Source organism: Leuresthes tenuis, unplaced genomic scaffold (assembly GCF_036924035.1).
Source record: "Leuresthes tenuis unplaced genomic scaffold, fLeuTen1.0.hap1 SCAF_3, whole genome shotgun sequence".
Lineage (NCBI taxonomy): Eukaryota > Metazoa > Chordata > Actinopteri > Atheriniformes > Atherinopsidae > Leuresthes > Leuresthes tenuis.
This window is the reverse complement of record NW_027325357.1, coordinates 41137250-41153105: the sequence shown is the minus strand read 5'-3', so window position 1 is coordinate 41153105 and position 15856 is coordinate 41137250. Positions and strand designations below refer to the sequence as shown.

Genomic DNA, 15856 nt, shown 5'->3' with positions numbered 1-15856 from the left:
AGCGTTGTTGATGACTTCACGCTGTCGTTCCAACCATATATTGTGGCTGGAGTCGATGCGCCAGTCGTTGCAGTCTTTTCAGTCACAGAGGTGTCGCTGCTACGGGAAGGTTACCGCTAACGACTCCACAACGAGGAAAATGGAGAAGAAAACAAGAGCAGGAAGAGTAGCACTGTCATCAATGATCAGCATTCTCACCTCTGCTTACATAATAGCTGATGAGCCTCCAGAATTTGAAATTTCAAGAGGCATGATGATGCCCATCTCACCTCCAAATTCCTAAGCATTCTCACCCATTACTTACATAATAGCTGATCAGCCTCCAGAAGTTGAAATTTCAATAGGCATGATGATGCCCATCTCACCTCCAAATTCCTGAGCATTCTCACCCATTACTTACATAATAGCTGAGACTGCAGAAGTTGAAATTTCAATAGGTGTGTTATCACCATTATAGTCTGATGTGGTACTTAGAATACTGTTTTGATATTCTCACCCATCTTAGGCCTAAATGTGAATAGCCCCCCTTCAAATAGCCTGATATGAATCCAGTTTGCTTCGGTCAAAAGCCCTGTCCTGTTGTCCTATGATACGGTACCGGGGGTTTGAAAAATCTGCATAAGGGTCCAAAGTAGAATCTATTTACAACTTATCAACACTGCAAAGGGAAAAAAAAAAGTCTAGCTTCTTCTGGAGCAAACATTCTACTTTTTATTGTTTTGATGATGCGGAGTGTCCTACATCTACCACAAGGCAGAATTTCAGGGTGTTGCCACCAAGATTCAAGATTCAAGCGTTTATTGTCATATATACAGTGCATGTTAGAAACACATTCCTGTACAATGAGATTCTTGTTGAGCCCTTTTCACCACTTGCATGCTGCAGATCATGCCTAGTTTCTTCTCAATTGCTTTGCGTGATTCAAAACATTCCTTTAAAAGGCACCTCAAATGGGACACAAAACTCTTATTTCGCTCATTGGCTACGGTAGTCTTTTCAAATGACGACTGTATCTGTCACATCGAAATTCCTCGTTAGTATAATGGTCAGTATCTCCGCCTGTCACGCGGAAGATCGGGGTTCGATTCCCCGACGGGGAGAGCTAGGACTTTTATCACATGCCTCCCACCAAGTATAATCTAATTCACCCACCATCAGCCAACTTCCCTCTTGCAAACAGTCACCTCCCTTACAAATCACTCAAGACCAGCAGCTCTTACACCAGCCTTCAATACATGCTGTCATCTCATATTCAACTATCTTACACTTGTTTGCTTTTATCAAAGCACTTTGGAAGGCATTTCACTTGGCACCAAATGTATTGCCACCACGAGAAGCCTGGCCTGCAGGGACCTCTATCTTCCCCCTAACCTCTCCTTCATAAGACTCTTCCATAAATCTCACTTCCAAGTACCTTGTCCAACAACAGAAGACCTGTTGTTTCATTCTTGTCTTGTCCAAAGCCAACAAGGACTTCCCCCTAACCTCTCCTTCATACCACTCTTCCATAAAGCTCACTTCCAAGTACTTTGTCCAACAACAGAAATCCTGTGGTTTCATTCTTGTCTTGTCCAAAGCCAACAATGACTTTGCATACCAGGGACGATCTGTCGAGGTCTTTTGTCACGACCAGTGTTTTGTTTTCAGACGATTTTTCCACAAAAATGACTGAAAAACAGGAGGTTTTACGGTGGTGTTTAGTACATGCCAAAATGTTAATATGTAACAATAACTTGAGTTGTGGACAAAGGATTCTCATGCACAAAGCCCCTTCCCTGCGATTCAGAGCGGTCATAAGACTTCAGAGTAACATGACGGCACAAAGAATGTTGCTGTAAACTAGATGATATAGCGCTAGCCAAGCAAGGAGTGAAGTTGGGTTGCCTTTGCCAGTGAAAACCATTCTCTTGGAGAAGGTTGCTTTGTCAGAAGTGGGATTTGAACCCACGCCTCCAGGGGAGACTGCGACCTGAACGCAGCGCCTTAGACCGCTCGGCCATCCTGACCGCAAAAAAAAGACTTGCACTTATTGTCGGCGGGCCCAGGGATCATTGGAGTGAATATGTGGGTCTACGTGGTGTTCATGTGTCTTGGCTGTTGTTTAAGTTGTTTAATAACCACAATAATGTCACGTGTACATAAAATCATTTGAAAAATTAAACAGGGGGAAAAAGAGAGCAAAGTGAGGAAAGGTGTGACAGATGAGGTCCCCCAGCAGTCTAAGCCTATAGCAGCTTGGGCAACATGGGATGTTTCAGGATTACCTGAGCCATCCCTAACTATAAGCTTTATCAAAAAGCATTTGGAAGCAAGAACTCTTCAGATGTAAAATGGCCGCAATAATCTTTAAACTAGACGATACAGTGCCAGTTTAGCAATACAACGTAGCATAGCCAAGCAAGGAGTGAACTTGGGTTGCCTTGCCAGTAAAAATAATTCTGGTAGAGAAGTTTGCAATGTCAGAAGTGGAATTTGAACCCCGCCTCCAAGGGAAATTGCGGTCTTAACGCAGCACTTTAAAGGCCAAGCGTCGTTGCCGTGATGGCTCGAGCGAGCGTTGTTGATGACTTCACGCTGTCGTTCCGACCATATATTGTGGCTGGAGTCGATGCGCCAGTCGTTGCAGTCTTTTCAGTCACAGAGGTGTCGCTGCTACGGGAAGGTTACCGCTAACGACTCCACAACGAGGAAAATGGAGAAGAAAACAAGAGCAGGAAGAGTAGCACTGTTATCAATGATCAGCATTCTCACCTCTGCTTACATAATAGCTGATGAGCCTCCAGAATTTGAAATTTCAAGAGGCATGATGATGCCCATCTCACCTCCAAATTCCTAAGCATTCTCACCCATTACTTACATAATAGCTGATCAGCCTCCAGAAGTTGAAATTTCAATAGGCATGATGATGCCCATCTCACCTCCAAATTGCTGAGCATTCTCACCCATTACTTACATAATAGCTGAGACTGCAGAAGTTGAAATTTCAATAGGTGTGTTATCACCATTATAGTCTGATGTGGTACTTAGAATACTGTTTTGATATTCTCACCCATCTTAGGCCTAAATGTGAATAGCCCCCCTTCAAATAGCCTGATATGAATCCAGTTTGCTTCGGTCAAAAGCCCTGTCCTGTTGTCCTATGATACGGTACCGGGGGTTTGAAAAATCTGCATAAGGGTCCAAAGTAGAATCTATTTACAACTTATCAACACTGCAAAGGGAAAAAAAAAGTCTAGCTTCTTCTGGAGCAAACATTCTACTTTTTATTGTTTTGATGATGCGGAGTGTCCTACATCTACCACAAGGCAGAATTTCTGGGTGTTGCCACCAAGATTCAAGATTCAAGCGTTTATTGTCATATATACAGTGCATGTTAGAAACACATTCCTGTACAATGAGATTCTTGTTGAGCCCTTTTCACCACTTGCATGCTGCAGATCATGCCTAGTTTCTTCTCAATTGCTTTGCGTGATTCAAAACATTCCTTTAAAAGGCACCTCAAATGGGACACAAAACTCTTATTTCGCTCTTTGGCTACGGTAGTCTTTTCAAATGACGACTGTATCTGTCACATCGAAATTCCTCGTTAGTATAATGGTCAGTATCTCCGCCTGTCACGCGGAAGATCGGGGTTCGATTCCCCGACGGGGAGAGCTAGGACTTTTATCACATGCCTCCCACCAGGTATAATCTAATTCACCCACCATCAGCCAGCTTCCCTCTTGCAAACAGTCACCTCCCTTACAAATCACTCAAGACCAGCAGCTCTTACACCAGCCTTCAATACATGCTGTCATCTCATATTCAACTATCTTACACTTGTTTGCTTTTATCAAAGCACTTTGGAAGGCATTTCACTTGGCACCACATGTATTGCCACCACGAGAAGCCTGGCCTGCAGGGACCTCTATCTTCCCCCTAACCTCTCCTTCATAAGACTCTTCCATAAATCTCACTTCCAAGTACCTTGTCCAACAACAGAAGACCTGTTGTTTCATTCTTGTCTTGTCCAAAGCCAACAAGGACATCCCCCTAACCTCTCCTTCATACCACTCTTCCATAAAGCTCACTTCCAAGTACTTTGTCCAACAACAGAAATCCTGTGGTTTCATTCTTGTCTTGTCCAAAGCCAACAAGGACTTTGCATACCAGGGACGATCTGTCGAGGTCTTTTGTCACGACCAGTGTTTTGTTTTCGGACGATTTTTCCACAAAAATGACAGAAAAACAGGAGGTTTTACGGTGGTGTTGAGTACATGCCAAAATGTTAATATGTAACAATAACTTGAGTTGTGGACAAAGGATTCTCATGCACCAAGCCCCTTCCCTGCGATTCAGAGCGGTCCTAAGACTTCAGAGTAACATGACGGCACAAAGAATGTTGCTGTAAACTAGATGATATAGCGCTAGCCACGCATGGAGTAAACGTGGTTTGCCTTGCCAGTGAAAACCATTCTCCAGGAGAAGTGTGAAATGTCAGAAGTGGGATTTGAACCCACACCTCCAGGGGAGACTGCGACCTGAACGCAGCTCCTTAGACCGCTCGGCCATCCTGACCGCAAGAAAAAGACTTGCACTTATTGTCGGCGGGCCCAGGGACCATTCGAGTGAATATGTGGGTCTACGTGGTGTTCATGTGTCTTGGCTGTTGTTTAAGTTGTTTAATAACCACAATAATGTCACGTGTACATAAAATCATTTGAAAAATTAAACAGGGGGAAAAAGAGAGCAAAGTGAGGAAAGGTGTGACAGATGAGGTCCCCCAGCAGTCTAAGCCTATAGCAGCTTGGGCAACATGGGATGTTTCAGGATTACCTGAGCCATCCCTAACTATAAGCTTTATCAAAAAGCATTTGGAAGCAAGAACTCTTCAGATGTAAAATGGCCGCAATAATCTTTAAACTAGACGATACAGTGCCAGTTTAGCAATACAACGTAGCATAGCCAAGCAAGGAGTGAAGTTGGGTTGCCTTGCCAGTGAAAACCATTCTCTTGGAGAAGGTTGCTTTGTCAGAAGTGGGATTTGAACCCACGCCTCCAGGGGAGGGAGGAGTGTTGGCGGGCCCAGGGATCATTCGAGTGAATATGTGGGTCTACGTGCTGTTCATGTGTCTTGGCTGTTGTTTAAGTTGTTTAATAACCACAATAATGTCACGTGTACATAAAATCATTTAAGAAATTAAAAAGGGGGAAAAGGAGAGCAAAGTGAGGAAAGGTGTGACAGATGATGTCCCACAGCAGTCTAAGCCTATAGCAGCTTGGGCAACATGGGATGTTTCAGGATTACCTGAGCCATCCCTAACTATAAGCTTTATCAAAAAGCATTTGGAAGCAAGAACTCTTCAGATGTAAAACGGCTGCAACAATCTTTAAACTGGACGACACAGTGCCAGAATAGCAATACAACATAGCATAGCCAAGCAAGGAGTGAAGTTTGGTTGCCTTGCCATTGAAAATCATTCTCTTGGAGAAGGTTGCTTTGTCAGAAGTGGGATTTGAACCCACGCCTCAAGGGGGGGGAGGAGTGTCGGCGGGCCCAGGGATTTTCGAGTGACTATGTGGGTCTACGTGTTGTTCAAGTGTATTGGCTGTTGTTTAAGAGGACTCCTGAGGCAAACAAATAGTAGGCATAGCATTTGGAAGCAAGAACTCTTCAGATGTAAAACGGCTGCAACAATCTTTAAACTGGACGACACAGTGCCAGAATAGCAATACAACATAGCATAGCCAAGCAAGGAGTGAAGTTGGGTTGCCTTGCCAGTGAAAACCATTCTCTTGGAGAAGGTTGCTTTGTCAGAAGTGGGATTTGAACCCACGCCTCGAGGGGGGGAGGAGTGTCGGCGGGCCCAGGGATCATTCGAGTGACTATGTGGGTCTACGTGCTGTTCATGTGTCTTGGCTGTTGTTTAAGTTGTTTAATAACCCCAATAATGTCACGTGTACATAAAATCATTTGAGAAATTAAACAGGGGGAAAAAGAGAGCAAAGTGAGGAAAGGTGTGACAGATGAGGTCCCCCAGCAGTCTAAGCCTATAGCAGCTTGGGCAACATGGGATGTTTCAGGATTACCTGAGCCATCCCTAACTATAAGCTTTATCAAAAAGCATTTGGAAGCAAGAACTCTTCAGATGTAAAACGGCCGCAATAATCTTTAAACTGGACGATACAGTGCCAGTTTAGCAATACAACGTAGCATAGCCAAGCAAGGAGTGAACTTGGGTTGCCTTGCCAGTGAAAATCATTCTGTTGGAGAAGTTTGCATTGTCAGAAGTGGAATTTGAACCCCGCCTCCAAGGGAAACTGCGGTCTTAACGCAGCACTTTAAAGGCCAAGCGCCGTTGCCGTGATGGCTCGAGCGAGCGTTGTTGATGACTTCACGCGGTCGTCCCGACCATATATTGTGGCTGGAGTCAATGCGACAGTCGTTTCAGTCTTTTCAGTCACAGAGGTGTCGCTGCTACGGGAAGGTTACCGCTAATAACTCCACAACGAGTAAAATGGAGAAGAAAACAATGCCCCCGTCAAGAGCAGGAAGAGTAGCACTGTCATCAATGATCAGCATTCTCACCTCTGCTTACATAATAGCTGATGAGCCTAAAGAATTTGGAATTTCAAGAGGCATGATGATGCCCATCTCACCTCCAAATTCCTAAGCATTCTCACCTCTACTTATATAATAGCTGATCAGCCTCCAGAAGTTGAAATTTCAATAGGCATGATGATGCCCATCTCACCTCCAAATTCCTGAGCATTCTCACCTATTACTTACATAATAGCTGAGACTGCAGAAGTTGAAATTTCAATAGGTGTCTTATCACCATTATAGTCTGATGTAATACTTAGAATACTGTTTTGATATTCTCACCCATCTTAGGCCTAAATGTGAATAGCCCCCCTTCAAATAGCCTGATATGAATCCAGCAGCAATACAACGTAGCATAGCCAAGCAAGGAGTGAACTTGGGTTGCCTTGCCAGTAAAAATGATTCTGGTAGAGAAGTTTGCAATGTCAGAAGTGGAATTTGAACCCCGCCTCCAAGGGAAACTGCGGTCTTAACGCAGCACTTTAAAGGCCAAGCGTCGTTGCCGTGATGGCTCGAGCGAGCGTTGTTGATGACTTCAGGCTGTCGTTCCGACCATATATTGTGGCTGGAGTCGATGCGCCAGTCGTTGCAGTCTTTTCAGTCACAGAGGTGTCGCTGCTACGGGAAGGTTACCGCTAACGACTCCACAACGAGGAAAATGGAGAAGAAAACAAGAGCAGGAAGAGTAGCACTGTTATCAATGATCAGCATTCTCACCTCTGCTTACATAATAGCTGATGAGCCTCCAGAATTTGAAATTTCAAGAGGCATGATGATGCCCATCTCACCTCCAAATTCCTAAGCATTCTCACCCATTACTTACATAATAGCTGATCAGCCTCCAGAAATTGAAATTTCAATAGGCATGATGATGCCCATCTCACCTCCAAATTGCTGAGCATTCTCACCCATTACTTACATAATAGCTGAGACTGCAGAAGTTGAAATTTCAATAGGTGTGTTATCACCATTATAGTCTGATGTGGTACTTAGAATACTGTTTTGATATTCTCACCCATCTTAGGCCTAAATGTGAATAGCCCCCCTTCAAATAGCCTGATATGAATCCAGTTTGCTTCGGTCAAAAGCCCTGTCCTGTTGTCCTATGATACGGTACCGGGGGTTTGAAAAATCTGCATAAGGGTCCAAAGTAGAATCTATTTACAACTTATCAACACTGCAAAGGGAAAAAAAAAAGTCTAGCTTCTTCTGGAGCAAACATTCTACTTTTTATGCTGCAGATCATGCCTAGTTTCTTCTCAATTGCTTTGCGTGATTCAAAACATTCCTTTAAAAGGCACATCAAATGGGACACAAAACTCTTATTTCGCTCATTGGCTACGGTAGTCTTTTCAAATGACGACTGTATCTGTCACATCGAAATTCCTCGTTAGTATAATGGTCAGTATCTCCGCCTGTCACGCGGAAGATCGGGGGTTCGATTCCCCGACGGGGAGAGCTAGGACTTTTATCACATGCCTCCCACCAAGTATAATCTAATTCACCCACCATCAGCCAAGTTCCCTCTTGCAAACAGTCACCTCCCTTACAAATCACTCAAGACCAGCAGCTCTTACACCAGCCTTCAATACATGCTGTCATCTCATATTCAACTATCTTACACTTGTTTGCTTTTATCAAAGCACTTTGGAAGGCATTTCACTTGGCACCAAATGTATTGCCACCACGAGAAGCCTGGCCTGCAGGGACTATCTTCCCCCTAACCTCTCCTTCATACCACTCTTCCATAAAGCTCACTTCCAAGTACCTTGTCCAACAACAGAAAACCGGTTGTTTCATTCTTGTCTTGTCCAAAGCCAACAAGGACTTCCCCCTAACCTCTCCTTCATACCACTCTTCCATAAAGCTCACTTCCAAGTACTTTGTCAAACAACAGAAATCCTGTGGTTTCATTCTTGTCTTGTCCAAAGCCAACAATGACTTTGCATACCAGGGACGATCTGTCGAGGTCTTTTGTCACGACCAGTGTTTTGTTTTCAGACGATTTTTCCACAAAAATGACTGAAAAACAGGAGGTTTTACGGTGGTGTTGAGTACATGCCAAAATGTTAATATGTAACAATAACTTGAGTTGTGGACAAAGGATTCTCATGCACAAAGCCCCTTCCCTGCGATTCAGAGCGGTCATAAGACTTCAGAGTAACATGACGGCAGAAAGAATGTTGCTGTAAACTAGATGATATAGCGCTAGCCACGCATGGAGTAAATGTGGTTTGCCTTGCCAGTGAAAACCATTCTCTTGCAGAAGTGTGAAATGTCAGAAGTGGGATTTGAACCCACGCCTCCAGGGGAGACTGCGACCTTAACGCAGCGCCTTAGACCGCTCGGCCATCCTGACCATGAAAGGAATTCTTGCACAATAGTGTCGGCGGGCCCAGGGATCATTCGAGTGAATATGTGGATCTGCATGGTGTTCAAGTGTATTGGCTGTTGTTTAAGAGGACTCCTGAGGCAAACAAATAGTAGGCATAGCATTTGGAAGCAAGAACTCTTCAGATGTAAAACGGCTGCAACAATCTTTAAACTGGACGACACAGTGCCAGAATAGCAATACAACATAGCATAGCCAAGCAAGGAGTGAAGTTGGGTTGCCTTGCCAGTGAAAACCATTCTCTTGGAGAAGGTTGCTTTGTCAGAAGTGGGATTTGAACCCACGCCTCCAGGGGAGGGAGGAGTGTTGGCGGGCCCAGGGATCATTCGAGTGAATATGTGGGTCTACGTGCTGTTCATGTGTCTTGGCTGTTGTTTAAGTTGTTTAATAACCACAATAATGTCACGTGTACATAAAATCATTTAAGAAATTAAAAAGGGGGAAAAGGAGAGCAAAGTGAGGAAAGGTGTGACAGATGATGTCCCACAGCAGTCTAAGCCTATAGCAGCTTGGGCAACATGGGATGTTTCAGGATTACCTGAGCCATCCCTAACTATAAGCTTTATCAAAAAGCATTTGGAAGCAAGAACTCTTCAGATGTAAAACGGCTGCCACAATCTTTAAACTGGACGACACAGTGCCAGAATAGCAATACAACATAGCATAGCCAAGCAAGGAGTGAAGTTTGGTTGCCTTGCCATTGAAAATCATTCTCTTGGAGAAGGTTGCTTTGTCAGAAGTGGGATTTGAACCCACGCCTCAAGGGGGGGAGGAGTGTCGGCGGGCCCAGGGATTTTCGAGTGACTATGTGGGTCTACGTGCTGTTCAAGTGTATTGGCTGTTGTTTAAGAGGACTCCTGAGGCAAACAAATAGTAGGCATAGCATTTGGAAGCAAGAACTCTTGAGATGTAAAACGGCTGCAACAATCTTTAAACTGGACGACACAGTGCCAGAATAGCAATACAACATAGCATAGCCAAGCAAGGAGTGAAGTTGGGTTGCCTTGCCAGTGAAAACCATTCTCTTGGAGAAGGTTGCTTTGTCAGAAGTGGGATTTGAACCCACGCCTCGAGGGGGGGAGGAGTGTCGGCGGGCCCAGGGATCATTTGAGTGAATATGTGGGTCTACGTGCTTTTCATGTGTCTTGGCTGTTGTTTAAGTTGTTTAATAACCACAATAATGTCACGTGTACATAAAATCATTTAAGAAATTAAAAAGGGGGAAAAGGAGAGCAAAGTGAGGAAAGGTGTGACAGATGATGTCCCACAGCAGTCTAAGCCTATAGCAGCTTGGGCAACATGGGATGTTTCAGGATTACCTGAGCCATCCCTTTATCAAAAAGCATTTGGAAGCAAGAACTCTTCAGATGTAAAATGGCCGCAATAATCTTTAAACTAGACGATACAGTGCCAGTTTAGCAATACAACGTAGCATAGCCAAGCAAGGAGTGAACTTGGGTTGCCTTGCCAGTAAAAATAATTCTGGTAGAGAAGTTTGCAATGTCAGAAGTGGAATTTGAACCCCGCCTCCAAGGGAAACTGCGGTCTTAACGCAGCACTTTAAAGGCCAAGCGTCGTTGCCATGATGGCTCGAGCGAGCGTTGTTGATGACTTCAGGCTGTCGTTCCGACCATATATTGTGGCTGGAGTCGATGCGCCAGTCGTTGCAGTCTTTTCAGTCACAGAGGTGTCGCTGCTACGGGAAGGTTACCGCTAACGACTCCACAACGAGGAAAATGGAGAAGAAAACAAGAGCAGGAAGAGTATCACTGTTATCAATGATCAGCATTCTCACCTCTGCTTACATAATAGCTGATGAGCCTCCAGAATTTGAAATTTCAAGAGGCATGATGATGCCCATCTCACCTCCAAATTCCTAAGCATTCTCACCCATTACTTACATAATAGCTGATCAGCCTCCAGAAGTTGAAATTTCAATAGGCATGATGATGCCCATCTCACCTCCAAATTGCTGAGCATTCTCACCCATTACTTACATAATAGCTGAGACTGCAGAAGTTGAAATTTCAATAGGTGTGTTATCACCATTATAGTCTGATGTGGTACTTAGAATACTGTTTTGATATTCTCACCCATCTTAGGCCTAAATGTGAATAGCCCCCCTTCAAATAGCCTGATATGAATCCAGTTTGCTTCGGTCAAAAGCCCTGTCCTGTTGTCCTATGATACGGTACCGGGGGTTTGAAAAATCTGCATAAGGGTCCAAAGTAGAATCTATTTACAACTTATCAACACTGCAAAGGGAAAAAAAAAAGTCTAGCTTCTTCTGGAGCAAACATTCTACTTTTTATGCTGCAGATCATGCCTAGTTTCTTCTCAATTGCTTTGCGTGATTCAAAACATTCCTTTAAAAGGCACATCAAATGGGACACAAAACTCTTATTTCGCTCATTGGCTACGGTAGTCTTTTCAAATGACGACTGTATCTGTCACATCGAAATTCCTCGTTAGTATAATGGTCAGTATCTCCGCCTGTCACGCGGAAGATCGGGGTTCGATTCCCCGACGGGGAGAGCTAGGACTTTTATCACATGCCTCCCACCAAGTATAATCTAATTCACCCACCATCAGCCAACTTCCCTCTTGCAAACAGTCACCTCCCTTACAAATCACTCAAGACCAGCAGCTCTTACACCAGCCTTCAATACATGCTGTCATCTCATATTCAACTATCTTACACTTGTTTGCTTTTATCAAAGCACTTTGGAAGGCATTTCACTTGGCACCAAATGTATTGCCACCACGAGAAGCCTGGCCTGCAGGGACTATCTTCCCCCTAACCTCTCCTTCATACCACTCTTCCATAAAGCTCACTTCCAAGTACCTTGTCCAACAACAGAAAACCGGTTGTTTCATTCTTGTCTTGTCCAAAGCCAACAAGGACTTCCCCCTAACCTCTCCTTCATACCACTCTTCCATAAAGCTCACTTCCAAGTACTTTGTCAAACAACAGAAATCCTGTGGTTTCATTCTTGTCTTGTCCAAAGCCAACAATGACTTTGCATACCAGGGACGATCTGTCGAGGTCTTTTGTCACGACCAGTGTTTTGTTTTCAGACGATTTTTCCACAAAAATGACAAAAAAACAGGAGGTTTTACGGTGGTGTTGAGTACATGCCAAAATGTTAATATGTAACAATAACTTGAGTTGTGGACAAAGGATTCTCATGCACAAAGCCCCTTCCCTGCGATTCAGGGCGGTCATAAGACTTCAGAGTAACATGACGGCAGAAAGAATGTTGCTGTAAACTAGATGATATAGCGCTAGCCACGCATGGAGTAAATGTGGTTTGCCTTGCCAGTGAAAACCATTCTCTTGGAGAAGTGTGAAATGTCAGAAGTGGGATTTGAACCCACGCCTCCAGGGGAGACTGCGACCTTAACGCAGCGCCTTAGACCGCTCGGCCATCCTGACCATGAAAGGAATTCTTGCACAATAGTGTCGGCGGGCCCAGGGATCATTCGAGTGAATATGTGGATCTGCATGGTGTTCAAGTGTATTGGCTGTTGTTTAAGAGGACTCCTGAGGCAAACAAATAGTAGGCATAGCATTTGGAAGCAAGAACTCTTCAGATGTAAAACGGCTGCAACAATCTTTAAACTGGACGACACAGTGCCAGAATAGCAATACAACATAGCATAGCCAAGCAAGGAGTGAAGTTGGGTTGCCTTGCCAGTGAAAACCATTCTCTTGGAGAAGGTTGCTTTGTCAGAAGTGGGATTTGAACCCACGCCTCCAGGGGAGGGAGGAGTGTTGGCGGGCCCAGGGATCATTCGAGTGAATATGTGGGTCTACGTGCTGTTCATGTGTCTTGGCTGTTGTTTAAGTTGTTTAATAACCACAATAATGTCACGTGTACATAAAATCATTTAAGAAATTAAAAAGGGGGAAAAGGAGAGCAAAGTGAGGAAAGGTGTGACAGATGATGTCCCACAGCAGTCTAAGCCTATAGCAGCTTGGGCAACATGGGATGTTTCAGGATTACCTGAGCCATCCCTAACTATAAGCTTTATCAAAAAGCATTTGGAAGCAAGAACTCTTCAGATGTAAAACGGCTGCCACAATCTTTAAACTGGACGACACAGTGCCAGAATAGCAATACAACATAGCATAGCCAAGCAAGGAGTGAAGTTTGGTTGCCTTGCCATTGAAAATCATTCTCTTGGAGAAGGTTGCTTTGTCAGAAGTGGGATTTGAACCCACGCCTCAAGGGGGGGAGGAGTGTCGGCGGGCCCAGGGATTTTCGAGTGACTATGTGGGTCTACGTGCTGTTCAAGTGTATTGGCTGTTGTTTAAGAGGACTCCTGAGGCAAACAAATAGTAGGCATAGCATTTGGAAGCAAGAACTCTTCAGATGTAAAACGGCTGCCACAATCTTTAAACTGGACGACACAGTGCCAGAATAGCAATACAACATAGCATAGCCAAGCAAGGAGTGAAGTTGGGTTGCCTTGCCAGTGAAAACCATTCTCTTGGAGAAGGTTGCTTTGTCAGAAGTGGGATTTGAACCCACGCCTCGAGGGGGGGAGGAGTGTCGGCGGGCCCAGGGATCATTTGAGTGAATATGTGGGTCTACGTGCTTTTCATGTGTCTTGGCTGTTGTTTAAGTTGTTTAATAACCACAATAATGTCACGTGTACATAAAATCATTTAAGAAATTAAAAAGGGGGAAAAGGGGAGCAAAGTGAGGAAAGGTGTGACAGATGATGTCCCACAGCAGTCTAAGCCTATAGCAGCTTGGGCAACATGGGATGTTTCAGGATTACCTGAGCCATCCCTTTATCAAAAAGCATTTGGAAGCAAGAACTCTTCAGATGTAAAATGGCCGCAATAATCTTTAAACTAGACGATACAGTGCCAGTTTAGCAATACAACGTAGCATAGCCAAGCAAGGAGTGAACTTGGGTTGCCTTGCCAGTAAAAATAATTCTGGTAGAGAAGTTTGCAATGTCAGAAGTGGAATTTGAACCCCGCCTCCAAGGGAAACTGCGGTCTTAACGCAGCACTTTAAAGGCCAAGCGTTGTTGCCGTGATGGCTCGAGCGAGCGTTGTTGATGACTTCAGGCTGTCGTTCCGACCATATATTGTGGCTGGAGTCGATGCGCCAGTCGTTGCAGTCTTTTCAGTCACAGAGGTGTCGCTGCTACGGGAAGGTTACCGCTAACGACTCCACAACGAGGAAAATGGAGAAGAAAACAAGAGCAGGAAGAGTAGCACTGTTATCAATGATCAGCATTCTCACCTCTGCTTACATAATAGCTGATGAGCCTCCAGAATTTGAAATTTCAAGAGGCATGATGATGCCCATCTCACCTCCAAATTCCTAAGCATTCTCACCCATTACTTACATAATAGCTGATCAGCCTCCAGAAGTTGAAATTTCAATAGGCATGATGATGCCCATCTCACCTCCAAATTGCTGAGCATTCTCACCCATTACTTACATAATAGCTGAGACTGCAGAAGTTGAAATTTCAATAGGTGTGTTATCACCATTATAGTCTGATGTGGTACTTAGAATACTGTTTTGATATTCTCAACCATCTTAGGCCTAAATGTGAATAGCCCCCCTTCAAATAGCCTGATATGAATCCAGTTTGCTTCGGTCAAAAGCCCTGTCCTGTTGTCCTATGATACGGTACCGGGGGTTTGAAAAATCTGCATAAGGGTCCAAAGTAGAATCTATTTACAACTTATCAACACTGCAAAGGGAAAAAAAAAAGTCTAGCTTCTTCTGGAGCAAACATTCTACTTTTTATTGTTTTGATGATGCGGAGTGTCCTACATCTACCACAAGGCAGAATTTCTGGGTGTTGCCACCAAGATTCAAGATTCAAGCGTTTATTGTCATATATACAGTGCATGTTAGAAACACATTCCTGTACAATGAGATTCTTGTTGAGCCCTTTTCACCACTTGCATGCTGCAGATCATGCCTAGTTTCTTCTCAATTGCTTTGCGTGATTCAAAACATTCCTTTAAAAGGCACCTAAAATGGGACACAAAACTCTTATTTCGCTCATTGGCTACGGTAGTCTTTTCAAATGACGACTGTATCTGTCCCATCAAAATTCCTCGTTAGTATAATGGTCAGTATCTCCGCCTGTCACGCGGAACATCGGGGTTCGATTCCCCGACGGGGAGAGCTAGGACTTTTATCACATGCCTCCCACCAAGTATAATCTAATTCACCCACCATCAGCCAAGTTCCCTCTTGCAAACAGTCACCTCCCTTACAAATCACTCAAGACCAGCAGCTCTTACACCAGCCTTCAATACATGCTGTCATCTCATATTCAACTATCTTACACTTGTTTGCTTTTATCAAAGCACTTTGGAAGGCATTTCACTTGGCACCAAATGTATTGCCACCACGAGAAGCCTGGCCTGCAGGGACCTCTATCTTCCCCCTAACCTCTCCTTCATAAGACTCTTCCATAAAGCTCACTTCCAAGTACCTTGTCCAACAACAGAAGACCTGTTGTTTCATTCTTGTCTTGTCCAAAGCCAACAAGGACATCCCCCTAACCTCTCCTTCATACCACTCTTCCATAAAGCTCACTTCCAAGTACTTTGTCCAACAACAGAAATCCTGTGGTTTCATTCTTGTCTTGTCCAAAGCCAACAAGGACTTTGCATACCAGGGACGATCTGTCGAGGTCTTTTGTCACGACCAGTGTTTTGTTTTCAGACGATTTTTCCACAAAAATGACAGAAAAACAGGAGGTTTTACGGTGGTGTTGAGTCCATGCCAAAATGTTAATATGTAACAATAACTTGAGTTGTGGACAAAGGATTCTCATGCACAAAGCCCCTTCCCTGCGATTCAGAGCGGTCCTAAGACATCAGAGTAACATGA

General features: G+C 44.2%; 6 non-coding genes across 6 annotated transcripts; 3 read left to right on the top strand and 3 right to left on the bottom strand.

Moving 5' to 3' along the window:
* The first annotated feature begins 1028 nt into the window (after positions 1 to 1028).
* trnad-guc (transfer RNA aspartic acid (anticodon GUC)) lies at positions 1029 to 1100 on the top strand. The gene has a single exon. It is a non-coding gene; the product is annotated as a tRNA-Asp (tRNA).
* Positions 1101 to 1923: 823 nt separating this feature from the next.
* On the bottom strand, positions 1924 to 2006 carry trnal-cag (transfer RNA leucine (anticodon CAG)). The gene has a single exon. It is a non-coding gene; the product is annotated as a tRNA-Leu (tRNA).
* A 1574-nt stretch (positions 2007 to 3580) lies between these two features.
* trnad-guc (transfer RNA aspartic acid (anticodon GUC)) lies at positions 3581 to 3652 on the top strand. Its single transcript has one exon. It is a non-coding gene; the product is annotated as a tRNA-Asp (tRNA).
* A 5207-nt stretch (positions 3653 to 8859) lies between these two features.
* On the bottom strand, positions 8860 to 8942 carry trnal-aag (transfer RNA leucine (anticodon AAG)). Its single transcript has one exon. It is a non-coding gene; the product is annotated as a tRNA-Leu (tRNA).
* Positions 8943 to 11437: 2495 nt separating this feature from the next.
* On the top strand, positions 11438 to 11509 carry trnad-guc (transfer RNA aspartic acid (anticodon GUC)). Its single transcript has one exon. It is a non-coding gene; the product is annotated as a tRNA-Asp (tRNA).
* Positions 11510 to 12328: 819 nt separating this feature from the next.
* trnal-aag (transfer RNA leucine (anticodon AAG)) lies at positions 12329 to 12411 on the bottom strand. Its single transcript has one exon. It is a non-coding gene; the product is annotated as a tRNA-Leu (tRNA).
* Between the last annotated feature and the right edge of the window lie 3445 nt (positions 12412 to 15856).